Below are 19,656 nucleotides of genomic sequence, written 5' to 3'. Positions count from 1 at the left end.
GAGAGAGCTTGGGAAGTGAGTCAGTTGTTGTTCGCTGATGATACAGCGCTGGTGGCTGATTCGGGTGAGAAACTGCAGAAGCTGGTGACTGAGTTTGGTAAAGTGTGTGAAAGAATAGAGCAAAGAGTCAATGTGAATAAGAGTACAGTTATTGGGTACAGTAGGGTTGAGGGACAAGTCAATTGGGAGGTAAGTTTGAACGGAGAAAAACTGGAGGAAGTGAAGTGTTTTAGATATCTGGGAGTGGGTTTGGCAGTGGATGAAACCATGGAAGAGGAAGTGAATCATAGGGTGGGGGACGGGGCAAAAGTTCTGAGAACATTGAAAAATGTGTGAAAGGCGAGAATGTTATCTTGGAAAGCAAAAATGGGTATGTTTGAAGGAATAGTGGTTCCAACAATGTTATATGGATGTGAGGCATGGGCTATAGATATAGTTGTGCGGAAAAGGGTGGATGTGCTGGAAATAGATGTTTGAGGACAATACGTGGTGTGAGGTGGTTTGATCGAGTGAGTAATGAAAGGGTAAGAGAGATGTGTGGTAATAAAAAGAGTGTGGTTGAGAGAGCAGAAGAGGGTGTTTTGAAATGGTTTGGTCACATGGAGAGAATGAGTGAGGAAAGATTGACAAAGAGGATGTATGTGTCAGAGGTGGTGGGAACGAGGAGAAGTGGGAGACCAAACTGGAGGTGGAAAGATGAAGTGAAAAAGATTTTGAGTGATTGGGGCCTGAACATGCTGGAGGGTGAAAGGCGTGCAAGGAATAGAGTGAATTGGAACGATGTGGTATACCGGGGTCAACGTGCTGTCAATGGATTGAACCAGGACATGTGAAGCATCTGGGGTAAACCATGGAAAGTTCAAACATACCCATTTTTGCTTTCCGAGATAATGTTCTCGACTTCCACACATTCTTCAAGGCTCCCAGAACTTTCGTCCCCTCCCCCACCCTATGATTCACTTCCGCTTCCATGGTTCCATCCACTGCCAGATCCACTCCCAGATATCTAAAACACTTCACTTCCTCCAGTTTTTCTCCATTCAAACTTACCTCCCCAATTGACTTGACCCTGAACCCTACTATACCTAATAACCTCACTCTTATTCACATTTACTCTCAACTTTCTTCTTTCACACACTTTACCAAACTCAGTCACCAGCTTCTGCAGTTTCTCACATGAATCAGCCACCAGCGCTGTATCATCAGCAAACAACAACTGACTCACTTCCCAAGCTCTCTCATCCCCAACAGACTACATGCTTGCCCCTCTTTCCAAAACTCTTCCATTCACCTCCCTAACAACCCCATCCATAAACAAATTAAACAACCATGGAGACATCACACACCCCTGTCGCAAAACTACATTCACTCAGAACCAATCGCTTTCCTCTCTTCCTACACTTACACATGCCTTACATCCTCGATAAAAATTTTTCACTGCTTCTAACAACTTCCCTTCCACACCACATATTCTTAATAACTTCCAAAGAGCATCTCTATCAACTCTATCATATGCCTTCTCCAGATCCATAAATGCTACATACAAATCCATTTGCTTTTCTAAGTGTTTCTCACATACATTCTTCAAAGCAAACACCTGATCCACACATCCTCTACCACTTCTGAAAACACACTCCTCTTCCCCACTGATGCTCTGTACATGCCTTCACCCACTCAATCAATACCCTCCCATATAATTTACCAGGAATACTCAACAAACTTATACCTCTGTAATTTGAGCACTCACCTTTGTCACCTTTGCCTTTGTACAATGGCACTATGCAAGCATTCCGCCAATCCTCAGGCACCTCACCATGAACCATACATACATTAAATAACCTTACCAACCAGTCAACAATACAGTCACCCACCTTTTTTATAAATTCCACTGCAATACCATCCAAACCAGCTGCCTTGCCGGCTTTCATCTTCCGCAAAGCTTTTACTACCTCTTCTCTGTTTACCACATCATTTTCCCTAACCCTCTCACTTTGCACACCACCTCGACCAAAACACTTTATATCTGACAGTCTATCATCAAACACATTCAACAAACCTTCAAAATACTCACTCCATCTCCTTCTCACATCACCACTACTTGTTATCAACCTCCCTATTAGCCCCCTTCACTGAAGTTCCCATTTGTTCCCTTGTCTTTCGCACTCCAAACCATATTTTTATTCTCCCTAAAATTTAATGATAGTCTCTCACTCCAACTCTCATTTGCCCTCTCTTTCACCTCTTGCAGCTTCCTCTTGACCTCCTCCCTCTTTCTTTTATGCATCTCCCACTCATTTGCATTATTTCCCTGCAAAAATCATCCAAATGCCTCACTCTTCTCTTTCACTAATAATCTTACTTCTTTATCCCAGCACTCACTACTCTTTCTTATCTGCCCAGCTCCCATGCTTCTCATGCCACAAGCATCTTTTCCGCAAGCCATCACTGCTTCCCTAAACACATCCCATTCCTCCTCCACTCCCCTTACCTCCTTTGTTTTCACCTTTTTCCATTCTGTACTCAGTCTCTCCTGGTACTTCCTCACACAAATCTCCTTCCTAAGCTCACTTACTCTCACCACTCTCTTCACCCCAACATTCTCTCTTCTTTTCTGAAAACCTCTACAAATCTTCACCTTCGCCTCCACAAGATAATGATCAGACAACCCTCCAGATGCACCTCTCAGCACATCAACATCCAAAAGTCTCTCTTTCATATATATATATAAATGTATATTTTATTATTATTTTGCTTTGTTGCTGTCTCCCACGTTTGCGAGGTAGCGCAAGGAAACAGACGAAAGAAATGGCCCAACCCACCCACATACACATGTATATTGTATATACATACACGTCCATACACGCAAATATACATACTTGTACATCTCAATGTACACATATATATACACACACAGACATATACATATATACACATGTACATAATTCATACTGTCTGCCTTTATCTATTCCCATCGCCACCTCGCCACACATGGAATAACATCCCCCTCTCCCTCATGTGTTCGAGGTAGCGCTAGGAAAAGACAACAAAGGCCCCATTCGTTCACACTCAGTCTCTAGCTGTCATGCAATAATGCCCGAAAACACAGCTCCCTTTCCAAATCCAGGCCCCACACAACTTTCCATGGTTTACCCCAGACGCTTCACATGCCCTGATTCAATCCATTTGCAGCACGTCGACCCCGGTATACCATATCGATCCAATTCACTCTATTCCTTGCCCGCCTTTCACCCTCCTGCATGTTCAGGACCCGATCACTCAAAATCTTTTCCACTCCATCTTTCCACCTCCAATTTGGTCTCCCACTTCTCCTCGTTCCCTCCACCTCTGACACATATATCCTCTTGGTCAATCTTTCCTCACTCATTCTCTCCATGTGCCCAAACCATTTCAAAACACCCTCTTCTGCTCTCTCAACCACACTCTTTTTATTTCCACACATCTCTCTTACCCTTACATTTCTTACTCGATCAAACCACCTCACACCACATATTGTCCTCAAACATCTCATTTCCAGCACATCCATCCTCCTGAGCACAACTCTATCCATAGCCCACGCCTCGCAACCATACAACATTGTTGGAACCACTATTCCTTCAAACATACCCATTTTTGCTTTCCGAGATAATGTTCTCGACTTCCACACATTCTTCAATGCTCCCAGGATTTTCGCCCCCTCCCCCACCCTATGATTCACTTCCGCTTCCATGGTTCCATCCGCTGCCAGATCCACTCCCAGATATCTAAAACACTTTACTTCCTCCAGTTTTTCTCCATTCAAACTTACCTCCCAATTGACTTGACCCTCAACCCTATTGTAACTAATAATCTTGCTCTTATTCACATTTACTCTCAACTTTCTTCTTTCACACACTTTACCAAACTTAGGCATTATTGCGTGGCAGCTAGAGACTGAATGTGAATGAATGGGGCCTTTGTTGTCTTTTCTTAGTGCTACCTCGCACACATGAGGGGGGAGGGGGAAGGTATTCCATGTGTGGCGAGGTGGTGATGGGAGTCAATGGGGGCAGACAGTGTGAATTGTGTGCATGGGTGTATATGTATGTGTCTGTGTATGTATATATATGTGTACATTGAGATGTATAGGTATGTATATTTGCGTGTGTGGACGTGTGTGTGTATACATTGTCTATGGGGGTGGGTTGGGCCATTTATTTCGTCTGTTTCCTTGCGCTACCTCGCAAAAGCGGAAGACAGCGACAAAGCAAAATAAATAAATAAATAAATAAATAGCGCAATAAATAAATGAATAAATAAATAAATAGCGCAAGGAAACAGACGAAAGAAATGGCCCAACCCACCCCCATACACATGTATATACATACACGTCCACAAACGCAAATATACATACCTATACATCTCAATGAACACATATATATACACACACAGACATATACATATATACACATGCACACAATTCACACTGTCTGCCTTTATTCATTCCCATCACCACCCCGCCACACATGGAATAACATCCCCCTCCCCCTCATGTGTGCGAGGTAGCGCTAGGAAAGGACAACAAAGGCCCCATTCGTTCACACTCAGTCTCTAGCTGTCATGCAATAATACCCGAAACCAGAGCTCCCTATCCACATCCAGGCCCCACACAACTTTCCATGGTTGACCCCAGACGCTTCACATGCCCTGATTCAATCCATTGACAGCATGTTGACCCCGGTATACCACATCGATCCAATTCACTCTATTCCTTGCCCGCCTTTCACCCTCCTGCATGCTCAGGCTCCGATCACTCAAAATCTTTTTCACTCCATCTTTCCACCTCCAATTTGGTCTCCCACTTCTCCTCGTTCCCTCCACCTCGGATACATATATCCTCTTGGTCAATCTTTCCTCGCTCATTCTCTCCATGTGCCCAAACCATTTCAAAACACCCTCTTCTGCTCTCTCAACCACACTCTTCTTATTACCACACATCTCTCTTACCCTTACATTACTTACTCGATCAAACCACCTCACACCACATATTGTCCTCAAACATCTCATTTCCAGCACATCCACCCTCCTGTGCACTACTCTATCCATAGCCCACGCCTCACAACCATACAACATTGTTGGAACCACTATTCCTTCAAACATACCCATTTTTGCTTTCCGAGATAATGTTCTCGACTTCCACACATTCTTCAAGGCTCCCAAGATTTTCGCCCCCTCCCCCACCCTATGATTCACTTCCACTTCCATGGTTCCATCCGCTGCCAGATCCACTCCCAGATATCTAAAACACTTTACTTCCTCCAGTTTTTCTCCATTCAAACTTACCTCCCAATTGACTGGACCCTCAACCCTACTGTACCTAATAAACTTGCTCTTATTCACATTTACTCTTAACTTTCTTCTTTCACACACTTTACCAAACTCAGTCACCAGCTTCTGCAGTTTCTCACATGAATCAACCACCAGCGCTGTATCATCAGCAAACAACAACTGACTCACTTCCCAAGCTCTCTCATCCCCAAATGACTGCATACTTGCCCCTCTTTCCAAAACTCTTGCATTCACCTCCCTAGCAACCCCATCCATAAACAAAAATATATATATATATATATATATATATATATATATATATATATATATATATATATATATACATATATATATATATATATATCTTTTTTTTTTTTGCTTTGTCGCTGTCTCCCGCATTTGCGAGGTAGCGCAAGGAAACAGACGAAAGAAATGGCCCAACCCACCCCCATACACATGCCTTGATTCAATCCACTGACAGCACGTCAACCCCGGTATACCACATCGCTCCAATTCACTCTATTCCTTGCCCTCCTTTCACCCTCCTGCATGTTCAGGCCCCGATCACACAAAATCTTTTTCACTCCATCTTTCCACCTCCAATTTGGTCTCCCTCTTCACCTCGTTCCCTCCACCTCCAACACATATATCCTCTTGGTCAATCTTTCCTCACTCATTCTCTCCATGTGACCAAACCATTTCAAAACACCCTCTTCTGCTCTCTCAACCACGCTCTTTTTATTTCCACACATCTCTCTTACCCTTACGCTACTTACTCGATCAAACCACCTCACACCACACATTGTCCTCAAACATCTCATTTCCAGCACATCCATCCTCCTGCGCACAACTCTATCCATAGTCCACGCCTCGCAACCATACAACATTGTTGGAACCACTATTCCTTCAAACATACCCATTTTTGCTTTCCGAGATAATGTTCTCGACTTCCACACATTCTTCAAGGCTCCCAGAATTTTCGCCTCCTCCCCCACCCTATGATCCACTTCCGCTTCCATGTTTCCATCCGCTGCCAGATCCACTCCCAGGTATCTAAAACACTTCACTTCCTCCAGTTTTTCTCCATTCAAACTCACCTCCCAATTGACTTGACCCTCAACCCTACTGTACCTAATAACCTTGCTCTTATTCAAATTTACTTTTAACTTTCTTCTTTCACACACTTTACCAAACTCAGTCACCAGCTTCTGCAGTTTCTCACATGAATCAGCCACCAGCGCTGTATCATCAGCGAACAACAACTGACTCACTTCCCAAGCACTCTCATCCCCAACAGACTTAGTGAAAGTATTAGTGAAAGAGAAGAGAGAGGCATTTGGACGATTTTTGCAGGGAAAAAATGAAATTGAGTGGGAGACATAAAAGAAAGAGACAGGAGGTCAAGAGAAAGGTGCAAGAGGTGAAAAAAAGGGCAAATGAGAGTTGGGGTGAGGGAGTATCATTAAATTTTAGGGAGAATAAAAAGATGTTCTGGAAGGAGGTAAATAAAGTGCGTAAGACAAGGGAGCAAATGGGAACTTCAGTGAAGGGCGCAAATGGGGAGGTGATAACAAGTAGTGGTGATGTGAGAAGGAGATGGAGTGAGTATTTTGAAGGTTTGTTGAATGGGTTTGATGATAGAGTGGCAGATATAGGGTGTTTTGGTCGAGGTGGTGTGCAAAGTGCGAGGGTTAGGGAAAATGATCTGGTAAACAGAGAAGAGGTAATAAAAGCTTTGCGGAAGATGAAAGCCGGCAAGACAGCAGGTTTGGATGGTACTGCAGTGGAATTTATTAAAAAAGGGGGGTGACTGTATTGTTGACTGGTTGGTAAGGTTATTTAATGTATGTATGACTCATGGTGAGGTGCCTGAGGATTGGCGGAATGCGTGCATAGTGCCATTGTACAAAGGCAAAGGGGATAAGAGTGAGTGCTCAAATTACAGAGGTATAAGTTTGTTGAGTATTCCTGGGAAATTATATGGGAGGGTATTGATTGAGAGGGTGAAGGCATGTACAGAGCATCAGATTGGGGAAGAGCAGTGTGGTTTCAGAAGTGGTAGAGGATGTGTGGATCAGGTGTTTGCTTTGAAGAATGTATGTGAGAAATACTTAGAAAAGCAAATGGATTTGTATGTAGCATTTATGGATCTGGAGAAGGCATATGATAGAGTTGATAGAGATGCTCTGTGGAAGGTATTAAGAATATATGGTGTGGGAGGCAAGTTGTTAGAAGCAGTGAAAAGTTTTTATCGAGGATGTAAGGCATGTGTATGTGTAGGAAGAGAGGAAAGTGATTGGTTCTCAGTGAATGTAGGTTTGCGGCAGGGGTGTGTGATGTCTCCATGGTTGTTTAATTTGTTTATGGATGGGGTTGTTAGGGAGGTGAATGCAAGAGTTTTGGAAATATATATACATATATATATATATATATCTTTTTTTCTTTCAAACTATTTGCCATTTCCCGCATTAGCGAGGTAGCCTTAAGAACAGAGGACTGGGCCTTTAAGGGAATACCGTCACCTGGCCCAATTCTCTGTTCCTTCTTTTGAAAAAAAAAAAAAAAAAAAAAAAAAAAAAAAAAAAAGAGAGGGGAGGATTTCCAGCCCCCCGCTCCCTCCCCTTTTAGTCGCCTTCTACGACACGCAGGGAATACGTGGGAAGTATTCTTAATCCCCTATCCCCAGGGATAATATATATATATATATATATATATATATATATATATATATATATATATATATATATATATATATATATATATATATATATAAATATATATATATATATATATATATATATATATATATATATATATATATATATATATATATATATATATAAATATATATATATATATATATATATATATATATATATATATATATATATATATATATATATATATATATATATATATCTCACCTTTTTCCATTCTGTACTCAGTCTATCCTGGTACTTCCTCACACAAGTCTCCTTCCCAAGCTCACTTACTCTCACCACCCTCTTCACCCCTACATTCACTCTTCTTTTCTGAAAACCCATACAAATCTTCACCTTAGCCTCCACAAGATAATGATCAGACATCCCTCTAGTTGCACCTCTCAGCACATTAACATCCAAAAGTCTCTCTTTCGCACGCCTGTCAATTAACACGTAATCCAATAATGCTCTCTGGCCATCTCTCCTACTTACATACATCTCGTTTTTTAAACCAGGTATTCCCAATCACCAGTCCTTTTTCAGCACATAAATCTACAAGCTCTTCACCATTTCCATTTACAACACTGAACACCCCATGTATACCAATTATTCCCTCAACTGCCACATTACTCACCTTTGCATTCAAATCACTCATCACTATAACCCAGTCTCGTGCATCAAAACCACTAATACACTCGTTCAGCTGCTCCCAAAACACTTGCCTCTCATGATCTTTCTTCTCATGCCCAGGTGCATATGCACCAATAATCACCCATCTCTCTCCATCAACTTTCAGTTTTACCCATATTAATCGAGAATTTACTTTCTTACATTCTATCACATACTCCCACAACTCCTGTTTCAGGAGTACTGCTACTCCTTCCCTTGCTCTTGTCCTCTCACTAACCCCTGACTTTACTCCCAAGGCATTCCCAAACCACTCTTCCCCTTTACCCTTGATCTTCGTTTCACTCAGAGCCAAAACATCCAGGTTCCTTTCCTCAAACATACTACCTATCTCTCCTTTTTTCACATCTTGGTTACATCCACACACATTTAGACACCCCAATCTGAGCCTTCAAGGAGGATGAGCACTTCCCGCATGACTCCTTCTTCTGTTTCCCATTTTAGAAAGTTAAAAAATACAAGGAAGGGAGGATTTCTGGCCCCCCCTGGTCCCCTCTAGTCGCCTTCTAAGACACGCGAGGAATGCGTGGGAAGTATTCTTTCACCCCTATCCCTAGGGGTAATATATATATATATATTATTATTCTTTTTATTATACTTTGTCGCTGTCTCCCGCGTTTGCAAGGTAGCGCAAGGAAACAGACGAAAGAAATGGCTCAACCCCCCCCCCATACACATGTATATACATACGTCCACACACGCAAATATACATACCTACACAGATTTCCATGGTTTACCCCAGACGCTTCACATGCCTTGATTCAATCCACTGACAGCACGTCAACCCCGGTACACCACATCGCTCCAATTCACTCTATTCCTTGCCCTCCTTTCACCCTCCTGCATGTTCAGGCCCCGATCACATAAAATCTTTTTCACTCCATCTTTCCACCTTCAATTTGGTCTCCCTCTTCTCCTCGTTCCCTCCACCTCCGACACATATATCCTCTTGGTCAATCTTTCCTCACTCATTCTCTCCATGTGCCAAAACCACTTCAAAACACCCTCTTCTGCTCTCTCAACCACGCTCTTTTTATTTCCACACATCTCTCTTACCCTTACGTTACTCACTCGATCAAACCACCTCACACCACACATTGTCCTCAAACATCTCATTTCCAGCACATCCATCCTCCTGCGCACAACTCTATCCATAGCCCACGCCTCGCAACCATACAACATTGTTGGAACCACTATTCCTTCAAACATACCCATTTTTGCTTTCCAAGATAATGTTCTCGACTTCCACACATTCTTCAAGGCCCCCAGAATTTTCGCCCCCTCCCCCACCCTATGATCCACTTCCGCTTCCATGGTTCCATCCGCTGCCAGATCCACTCCCAGATATCTAAAACACTTCACTTCCTCCAGTTTTTCTCCATTCAAACTCACCTCCCAATTGACTTGACCCTCAACCCTACTGTACCTAATAACCTTGCTCTTATTCACATTCACTCTTAACTTTCTTCTTCCACACACTTTACCAAACTCAGTCACCAGCTTCTGCAGTTTCTCACATGAATCAGCCACCAGCGCTGTATCATCAGCGAACAACAACTGACTCACTTCCCAAGCTCTCTCATCCCCAACAGACTTCATACTTGCTCCTCTTTCCAAAACTCTTGCATTCACCTCCCTAACAACCCCATCCATAAACAAATTAAACAATCATGGAGACATCACACACCCCTGCCGCAAACCTACATTCACTGAGAACCAATCACTTTCCTCTTTTCCTACACGTACACATGCCTTACATCCTCGATAAAAACTTTTCACTGCTTCTAACAACTTTCCTCCCACACCATATATTCTTAATACCTTCCACAGAGCATCTCTATCAACTCTATCATATGCCTTCTCCAGATCCATAAATGCTACATACAAATCCATTTGCTTTTCTAAGTATTTCTCACATACATTCTTCAAAGCAAACACCTGATCCACACATCCTCTACCACTTCTGAAACCACACTGCTCTTCCCCAATCTGATGCTCTGTACATGCCTTCACCCTCTCAATCAATACCCTATATATATATATATACATATATATATACATACACACACATACGCACATACACACACATACATATATATACATATGAAAAATGTAAGAAATAATTTAGAAAACTGAAAGTATGGGGAGTGGGGGAGGAATGGGATGTATTTAGGGAATCAGTGATGGATTGCGCAAAAGATTCTTGTGGCATGAGAAGAGTGGGAGGTGGGTTGATTAGAAAGGGTAGTGAGTGGTGGGATGAAGAAGTAAGATTATTAGTGAAAGAGAAGAGAGAGGCATTTCAACGATTTTTGCAGGGAAAAATTGAAATTGAGTGGGAGATGTATGAAAGAAAGAGACAGGAGGTCAAGAGAAAGGTGCAAGAGGTGAAAAAGAGGGCAAATGAGAGTTGGGGTGAGACAGTATCATTAAATTTTAGGGAGAATAAAAAGATGTTCTGGAAGGAGGCTGCCATGATTTTCGCCCCCTCCCCCACCCTATGATTCACTTCCACTTCCATGGTTCCATCCGCTGCCAAATCCACTCCCAGATATCTAAAACACTTTACTTCCTCCAGTTTTTCTCCATTCAAACTTACCTCCCAATTGACTTGACCCTCAACCCTACTGTACCTAATAACCTTGCTCTTATTCACATTTACTCTTAACTTTCTTCTTTCACACACTTTACTAAACTCAGTCACCAGCTTCTGCAGATTCTCACATGAATCAGCCACCAGCGCTGTATCATCAGCGAACAACAACTGACTCACTTCCCAAGCTCTCTCATACCTAACAAACTGCATACTTGCCCCTCTTTCCAAAACTCTTGCATTCACCTCCCTAACAACCCCATCCATAAACAAATTAAACAACCATGGAGACATCACACACCCCTACCGCAAACCTACATTCACTGAGAACCAATCACTTTCCTCTCTTCCTACACGTACACATGCCTTACATCCTCGATAAAAACTTTTCACTGCTTCTAACAAATTGCCTCCCACACCATATACTCTCAATACCTTCCACAAAGCATCTCTATCAACTCTATCATATGCCCTCTCCAGATCCATAAATGCTACATACAAATCCATTTGCTTTTCTAAGTATTTCTCACATACATTCTTCAAAGCAAACACCTGATCCACACATCCTCTACCACTTCTGATGCTCTGTACATGCCTTCACCCTCTCAATCAATACCCTCCCATATAATTTACCAGAAATACTCAACAAACTTATACCTCTGTAATTTGAGCACTCACTCTTATCCCCTTTGCCTTTGTACAATGGCACTATGCACGCATTCCGCCAATCCTCAGGCATCTAACCATGAGTCACACATACATTAAATAACCTTACCAACCAGTCAACAATACAGTCACCCCCCTCTTTAATAGATTCCACTGCAATACCATCCAAACCTGCTGCCTTGACGGCTTTCATGTTCCGCAAAGCTTTTACTACCTCTTCTCTGTTTACCAAATCATTTTCCCTAACCCTCTCACTTTGCACACCACCTCGACCAAAACACCCTATATCTGCCACTCTATCATCAAACACATTCAACAAACCTTCAAAATACTCACTCCATCTCCTTCTCACATCACCACTACTTGTTATCACCTCCCCATTAGCGCCCCTCACTGAAGTTCCCATTTGCTCCCTTGTCTTACACACTTTATTTACCTCCTTCCAGAAAATCTTTTTATTCTCCCTAAAATCTAATGATACTCTCTCACCCCAACTCTCATTTGCCCTCTTTTTCACCTCTTGCACCTTTCTCTTGACCTCCTGTCTCTTTCTTTCATACATCTCCCACTCAATTTCAATTTTTCCCTGCAAAAATTGTCCAAATGCCTCTCTCTTCTCTTTCACTAATAATCTTACTTCTTCATCCCACCACTCACTACCCTTTCTAATCAACCCACCTCCCACTCTTCTCATGCCACAAGCATCTTTTGCGCAATCCATCACTGATTCCCTAAATACATCCATTTCCTCCCCCACTCCCCCTACTTCCATTGTTCTCACCTTTTCACATTCTGTACTCAGTCTCTCCTGGTACCTCCTCACACAAGTCTCCTTCCCAAGCTCACTTACTCTCACCACCCTCTTCACCCCAACATTCACTCTTCTTTTCTGAAAACCCAAAGAAATCTTCACATTAGCCTCCACAAGATAATGATCAGATATCCCTATATATATATATATATATATATATATATATATATATATATATATATATATATATATATATATATTTTTTTTTTTTTTTTTTTCATACTATTCGCCATTTCCCGCATTTGCGAGGTAGCGTTAAGAACAGAGGACTGGGCCTTAGAGGGAAAATCCTCACCTGGCCCCCTTCTCTGTTCCTTCTTTTGGAAAATTAAAAAAAAACGAGAGGGGAGGATTTCCAGCCACCCGCTCCCTCCCCTTTTAGTCGCCTTCTACGACATGCAGGGAATACGTGGGAAGTATTCTTTCTCCCCTATCCCCAGGGATATCCCTATATATATATCATTATACTTTGTCGCTGTCTCCTGCGCTTGCGACAAACAAATTAATATATATATATATATATGTATAATATATATATATTTTTTATTATACTTTGTCGCTGTCTCCCGCGTTTGCGAGGTAGCGCAAGGAAACAGACGAAAGAAATGGCCCAACCCCCCCCATACACATGTATATACATACGTCCACACACGCAAATATACATACCTACACAGCTTTCCATGGTTTACCCCAGATGCTTCGCATGCCTTGATTCAATCCACTGACAGCACGTCAACCCCGGTATACCACATCGCTCCAATTCACTCTATTCCTTGCCCTCCTTTCACCCTCCTGCATGTTCAGGCCCCGATCACACAAAATCTTTTTCACTCCATCTTTCCACCTCCAATTTGGTCTCCCTCTTCTCCTCGTTCCCTCCACCTCCGACACATATATCCTCTTGGTCAATCTTTCCTCACTCATTCTCTCCATGTGCCCAAACCACTTCAAAACACCCTCTTCTGCTCTCTCAACCACGCTCTTTTTATTTCCACACATCTCTCTTACCCTTACGTTACTCACTCGATCAAACCACCTCACACCACACATTGTCCTCAAACATCTCATTTCCAGCACATCCGTCCTCCTGCGCACAACTCTATCCATAGCCCACGCCTCGCAACCATACAACATTGTTGGAACCACTATTCCTTCAAACATACCCATTTTTGCTTTCCGAGATAATGTTCTCGACTTCCACACATTCTTCAAGGCCACCAGAATTTTCGCCCCCTCCCCCACCCTATGATCCACTTCCGCTTCCATGGTTCCATCCGCTGCCAGATCCACTCCCAGATATCTAAAACACTTCACTTCCTCCAGTTTTTCTCCATTCAAACTCACCTCCCAATTGACTTGACCCTCAACCCTACTGTACCTAATAACCTTGCTCTTATTCACATTCACTCTTAACTTTCTTCTTCCACACACTTTACCAAACTCAGTCACCAGCTTCTGCAGTTTCTCACATGAATCAGCCACCAGCGCTGTATCATCAGCGAACAACAACTGACTCACTTCCCAAGCTCTCTCATCCCCAACTGACTTCATACTTGCCCCTCTTTCCAAAACTCTTGCATTTACCTCCCTAACAACCCCATCCATAAACAAATTAAACAACCATGGAGACATCACACACCCCTGCCGCAAACCTACATTCACTGAGAACCAATCACTTTCCTCTCTTCCTACACGTACACATGCCTTACATCCTCGATAAAAACTTTTCACTGCTTCTAACAACTTTCCTCCCACACCATATATTCTTAATACCTTCCAGAGAGCATCTCTATCAACTCTATCATATGCCTTCTCCAGATCCATAAATGCTACATACAAATCCATTTGCTTTTCTAAGTATTTCTCACATACATTCTTCAAAGCAAACACCTGATCTACACATCCTCTACCACTTCTGAAACCACACTGCTCTTCCCCAATCTGATGTTCTGTACATGCCTTCACCCTCTCAATCAATACCCTCCCATATAATTTACCAGGAATACTCAACAAACTTATACCTCTGTATGTGTGTGTGTGTGTATATGTGCGTATGTATGTGTATGTGTGTGTATGTGTATATGTATATATATATATGTATATTATCCCTGGGGATAGGGGTGAAAGAATACTTCCCACGTATTCCTCGCGTGTCGTAGAAAGCGACTAGAGGGGACGGGAGCGGGGAGCCAGAAATCCTCCCCTCCTTGTATTAACTTTCTAAAATGGGAAATAGAAGAAGGAGTCACGCGGGGAGTGCTCATCCTCCTCGAAGGCTCAGAGTGGGGTGCCTAAATGTGTGTGGATGTAACCAAGATGTGAAAAAAGGAGAGATAGGTAGTATGTTTGAGGAAAGGAACCTGGATGTTTTGGCTCTGAGTGAAACGAAGATCAAGGGTAAAGGGGAAGAGTGGTTTGGGAATGTCTGGGGAGTAAAGTCAGGGGTTAGTGAGAGGACAAGAGCAAGGGAAGGAGTAGCAATACTCCTGAAACAGGAGTTGTGGGAGTATGTGATAGAATGTAAGAAAGTAAATTCTCGATTAATATGGGTAAAACTGAAAGTTGATGGAGAGAAGTGGGTGATTATTGGTGCATATGCACCTGGGCATGAGAAGAAAGATCATGAGAGGCAAGTGTTTTGGGAGCAGCTGAATGAGTGTGTTAGTGGTTTTGATGCACGAGACCGGGTTATAGTGATGGGTGATTTAAATGCAAAGGTGAGTAATGTGGCAGTTGAGGGAATAATTGGTATACATGGGGTGTTCAGTTTTGTAAATGGAAATGGTGAAGAGCTTGTAGATTTATGTGCTGAAAAAGGACTGATGATTGGGAATACCTGGTTTAAAAAGCGAGATATACATAAGTATACTTATGTAAGTAGGAGAGATGGCCAGAGAGCGTTATTGGATTACGTGTTAATTGACAGGCGTGCGAAAGAGAGACTTTTGGATGTTAATGTGCTGAGAGGTGCAACTGGAGGGATGTCTGATCATTATCTTGTGGAGGCTAAGGTGAAGATTTGTATGGGTTTTCAGAAAAGAAGAGTGAATGTTGGGGTGATGAGGGTGGTGAGAGTAAGTGAGCTTGGGAAGGAGACCTGTGTGAGGAAGTACCAGGAGAGACTGAGTACAGAATGGAAAAAGGTGAGAACAATGGAAGTAAGGGGAGTGGGGGAGGAATGGGATGTATTTAGGGAATCAGTGATGGATTGCGCAAAAGATGCTTGTGGCATGAGAAGAGTGGGAGGTGGGTTGGTTAGAAAGGGTAGTGAGTGGTGGGATGAAGAAGTAAGAGTATTAGTGAAAGAGAAGAGAGAGGCATTTGGACGATTTTTGCAGGGAAAAAATGCAATTGAGTGGGAGATGTATAAAAGAAAGAGACAGGAGGTGAAGAGAAAGGTGCAAGAGGTGAAAAAAAAGGGCAAATGAGAGTTGGGGTGAGAGAGTATCATTAAATTTTAGGGAGAATAAAAAGATGTTCTGGAAGGAGGTAAATAAAGTGCGTAAGACAAGGGAGCAAATGGGAACTTCAGTGAAGGGCGCAAATGGGGAGGTGATAACAAGTAGTGGTGATGTGAGAAGGAGATGGAGTGAGTATTTTGAAGGTTTGTTGAATGTGTTTGATGACAGAGTGGCAGATATAGGGTGTTTTGGTCGAGGTGGTGTGCAAAGTGAGAGGGTTAGGGAAAATGATTTGGTAAAAAGAGAAGAGGTAGTGAAAGCTTTGCGGAAGATGAAAGCCGGCAAGGCAGCAGGTTTGGATGGTATTGCAGTGGAATTTATTAAAAAAGGGGGTGACTGTATTGTTGACTGGTTGGTAAGGTTATTTAATGTATGTATGACTCATGGTGAGGTGCCTGAGGATTGGCGGAATGCGTGCATAGTGCCATTGTACAAAGGCAAAGGGGATAAGAGTGAGTGCTCAAATTACAGAGGTATAAGTTTGTTGAGTATTCCTGGTAAATTATATGGGAGGGTATTGATTGAGAGGGTGAAGGCATGTACAGAGCGTCAGATTGGGGAAGAGCAGTGTGGTTTCAGAAGTGGTAGAGGATGTGTGGATCAGGTGTTTGCTTTGAAGAATGTATGTGAGAAATACTTAGAAAAGCAAATGGATTTGTATGTAGCATTTATGGATCTGGAGAAGGCATATGATAGAGTTGATAGAGATGCTCTGTGGAAGGTATTAAGAATATATGGTGTGGGAGGAAAGTTGTTAGAAGCAGTGAAAAGTTTTTATCGAGGATGTAAGGCATGTGTACGTGTAGGAAGAGAGGAAAGTGATTGGTTCTCAGTGAATGTAGGTTTGCGGCAGGGGTGTGTGATGTCTCCATGGTTGTTTAATTTGTTTATGGATGGGGTTGTTAGGGAGGTAAATGCAAGAGTTTTGGAAAGAGGGGCAAGTATGAAGTCTGTTGGGGACGAGAGAGCTTGGGAAGTGAGTCAGTTGTTGTTCGCTGATGATACAGCGCTGGTGGCTGATTCATGTGAGAAACTGCAGAAGCTGGTGACTGAGTTTGGTAAGGTGCGTGGAAGAAGAAAGTTAAGAGTAAATGTGAATAAGAGCAAGGTTATTAGGTACAGTAGGGTTGAGGGTCAAGTCAATTGGGAGGTGAGTTTGAATGGAGAAAAACTGGAGGAAGTGAAGTGTTTTAGATATCTGGGAGTGGATCTGGCAGCGGATGGAACCATGGAAGCGGAAGTGGGTCATAGGGTGGGGGAGGGGGCGAAAATTCTGGGGGCCTTGAAGAATGTGTGGAAGTCGAGAACGTTATCTCGGAAAGCAAAAATGGGTATGTTTGAAGGAATAGTGGTTCCAACAATGTTGTATGGTTGCGAGGCGTGGGCTATGGATAGAGTTGTGCGCAGGAGGATGGATGTGCTGGAAATGAGATGTTTGAGGACAATGTGTGGTGTGAGGTGGTTTGATCGAGTGAGTAACGTAAGGGTAAGAGAGATGTGTGGAAATAAAAAGAGCGTGGTTGAGAGAGCAGAAGAGGGTGTTTTGAAGTGGTTTGGGCACATGGAGAGAATGAGTGAGGAAAGATTGACCAAGAGGATATATGTGTCGGAGGTGGAGGGAACGAGGAGAAGAGGGAGACCAAATTGGAGGTGGAAAGATGGAGTGAAAAAGATTTTGTGTGATCGGGGCCTGAACATGCAGGAGGGTGAAAGGAGGGCAAGGAATAGAGTGAATTGGAGCGATGTGGTATACCGGGGTTGACGTGCTGTCAGTGGATTGAATCAAGGCATGTGAAGCGTCTGGGGTAAACCATGGAAAGCTGTGTAGGTATGTATATTTGCGTGTGTGGACGTATGTATATACATGTGTATGGGGGGGGTTGGGCCATTTCTTTCGTCTGTTTCCTTGCGCTACCTCGCAAACGTGGGAGACAGCAACAAAGTATAAAAAAAAAGAAAAAAAAAAAATATATATATATATATATATATATATATATATATGTATATGTATTCCCTGGGGATAGGGGAGAAAGAATACTTCCCACATATTCCCTGCGTGTTGTAGAAGGCGACTAAAAGGGGAGGAAGCAGGGGGGCTGGAAATCCTCCCCTCTCGTTTTTTTTTAATTTTCCAAAAGAAGGAACAGAGAATTGGGCCAGTTGAGGGTATTCCCTCAAAGGCCCAGTCCTCTGTTCTTAACGCTACCTCACTAATGCGGGAAATGGCGAATAGTTTGAAAGAAAGAAAAAAAAGAATATATATATATGGATGGAGCAATAAAAGAGATGAAAGCAAAACTGGGGAAAGGGGGTGCAGACATGGAGTGTAGCTATGAATTATGGTGGCTAGTGGCAAGCCTGTTTGTGGAGAGTGGAGTTGCAGAACACTGTATGAGTATGTTTTATGATGTGTGTAAGAAAAGGAGATTGAAGGTAAATGCAAGTAAATTAAAGTAATGGTGCTTTATAGTAAACGGAGAGAAAGTATAGACTTTGTAAAACCGTATACAGTGAAAGAAGAAAGCGTATTGAACTGTGCTGTGGATATGAGAAGACAAAGACTGGAAAAAGTGAGAGAATTCAAGTATCTGGGGGCTGTCTTGGGTAAATGCTGGTGATATGGAAGGAGAGATATTGGAGAGAACAGTACTAAGTGGAAGAGTAACTGAGTCCCTTATCAGAATAATGAAGGGTAAAGGCGTAAGTATGGAAGTGAAGAGAGGATTAAGGGACTACATAATCCTCCCAACCCTGACCTATGCAGCCAAAACATGAATGTGAAATGAGGCACAGAGGTCAAGAATCCATGCTGTGGAAATGAGCTATTTCAGAAGAGCATGTAGTGTGACTTGCTGGAATGAAGAAAGAAATGAAAGGGTGTAGGAGAGATGTAGTATCGTAAGGAATGCAAAGGGAATGAACTGTGGAGTGGTAGAATGGGTGAAACATAATACTTTGAGGTGGTTTGGGCATGTGGAAAGAAAGCAAGACTGGGAGTTTACAAGGAGAGTGTATGATAGTACAATTAAAAATGTCGGTGTAAGTGGAAGACCACCTGTGACATGGGCAAATATGGTAGAGGAATACTGGAGGGAGAGAAACAGAGGAAGAATGAGTGGAATGGTGTATGCAAGAGAGGCATGTAAGGACAGGGACAAGTGGAGACTCTTTTGCCAAGGCCACACCTTGATGGGAGTTCCTATGGGAATGGGCATCAGAGATATAGTGAGATAGATAGGTAGAGATGCATATGTAAATGATACTTATGGGATGTCTAAAATGAAGGAAGGAGATAACCATAAAGTGTGTAATGTGGTTAGGTGTAGGTAATATGAAATCGCACAAGAAAATATTCATAAATCTCATATTCATTCATTAATTAATACCCTTGGACCTTTCAGGGAAAGAGTCCTGGTGTTACTCCACCTCTCT

The 19,656-nt window shown here is 42.6% G+C and overlaps 1 protein-coding gene across 2 annotated transcripts in view; it reads right to left on the bottom strand.

Annotated features, from left to right (window-relative positions):
- The window catches only part of LOC139760017 (mediator of RNA polymerase II transcription subunit 12-like protein), a 456,094-nt gene that overhangs the window by 364,749 nt on the left and 71,689 nt on the right, over positions 1-19,656 (bottom strand). The gene's annotated exons all lie outside the window — the stretch shown is intronic.

The sequence above is a fragment of the Panulirus ornatus genome, chromosome 3 (assembly GCF_036320965.1).
Source record: "Panulirus ornatus isolate Po-2019 chromosome 3, ASM3632096v1, whole genome shotgun sequence".
NCBI classification, from domain to species: domain Eukaryota; kingdom Metazoa; phylum Arthropoda; class Malacostraca; order Decapoda; family Palinuridae; genus Panulirus; species Panulirus ornatus.
Note: the sequence above shows the minus strand (reverse complement) of the source record. Positions and strands in the feature narration are given on the sequence as shown.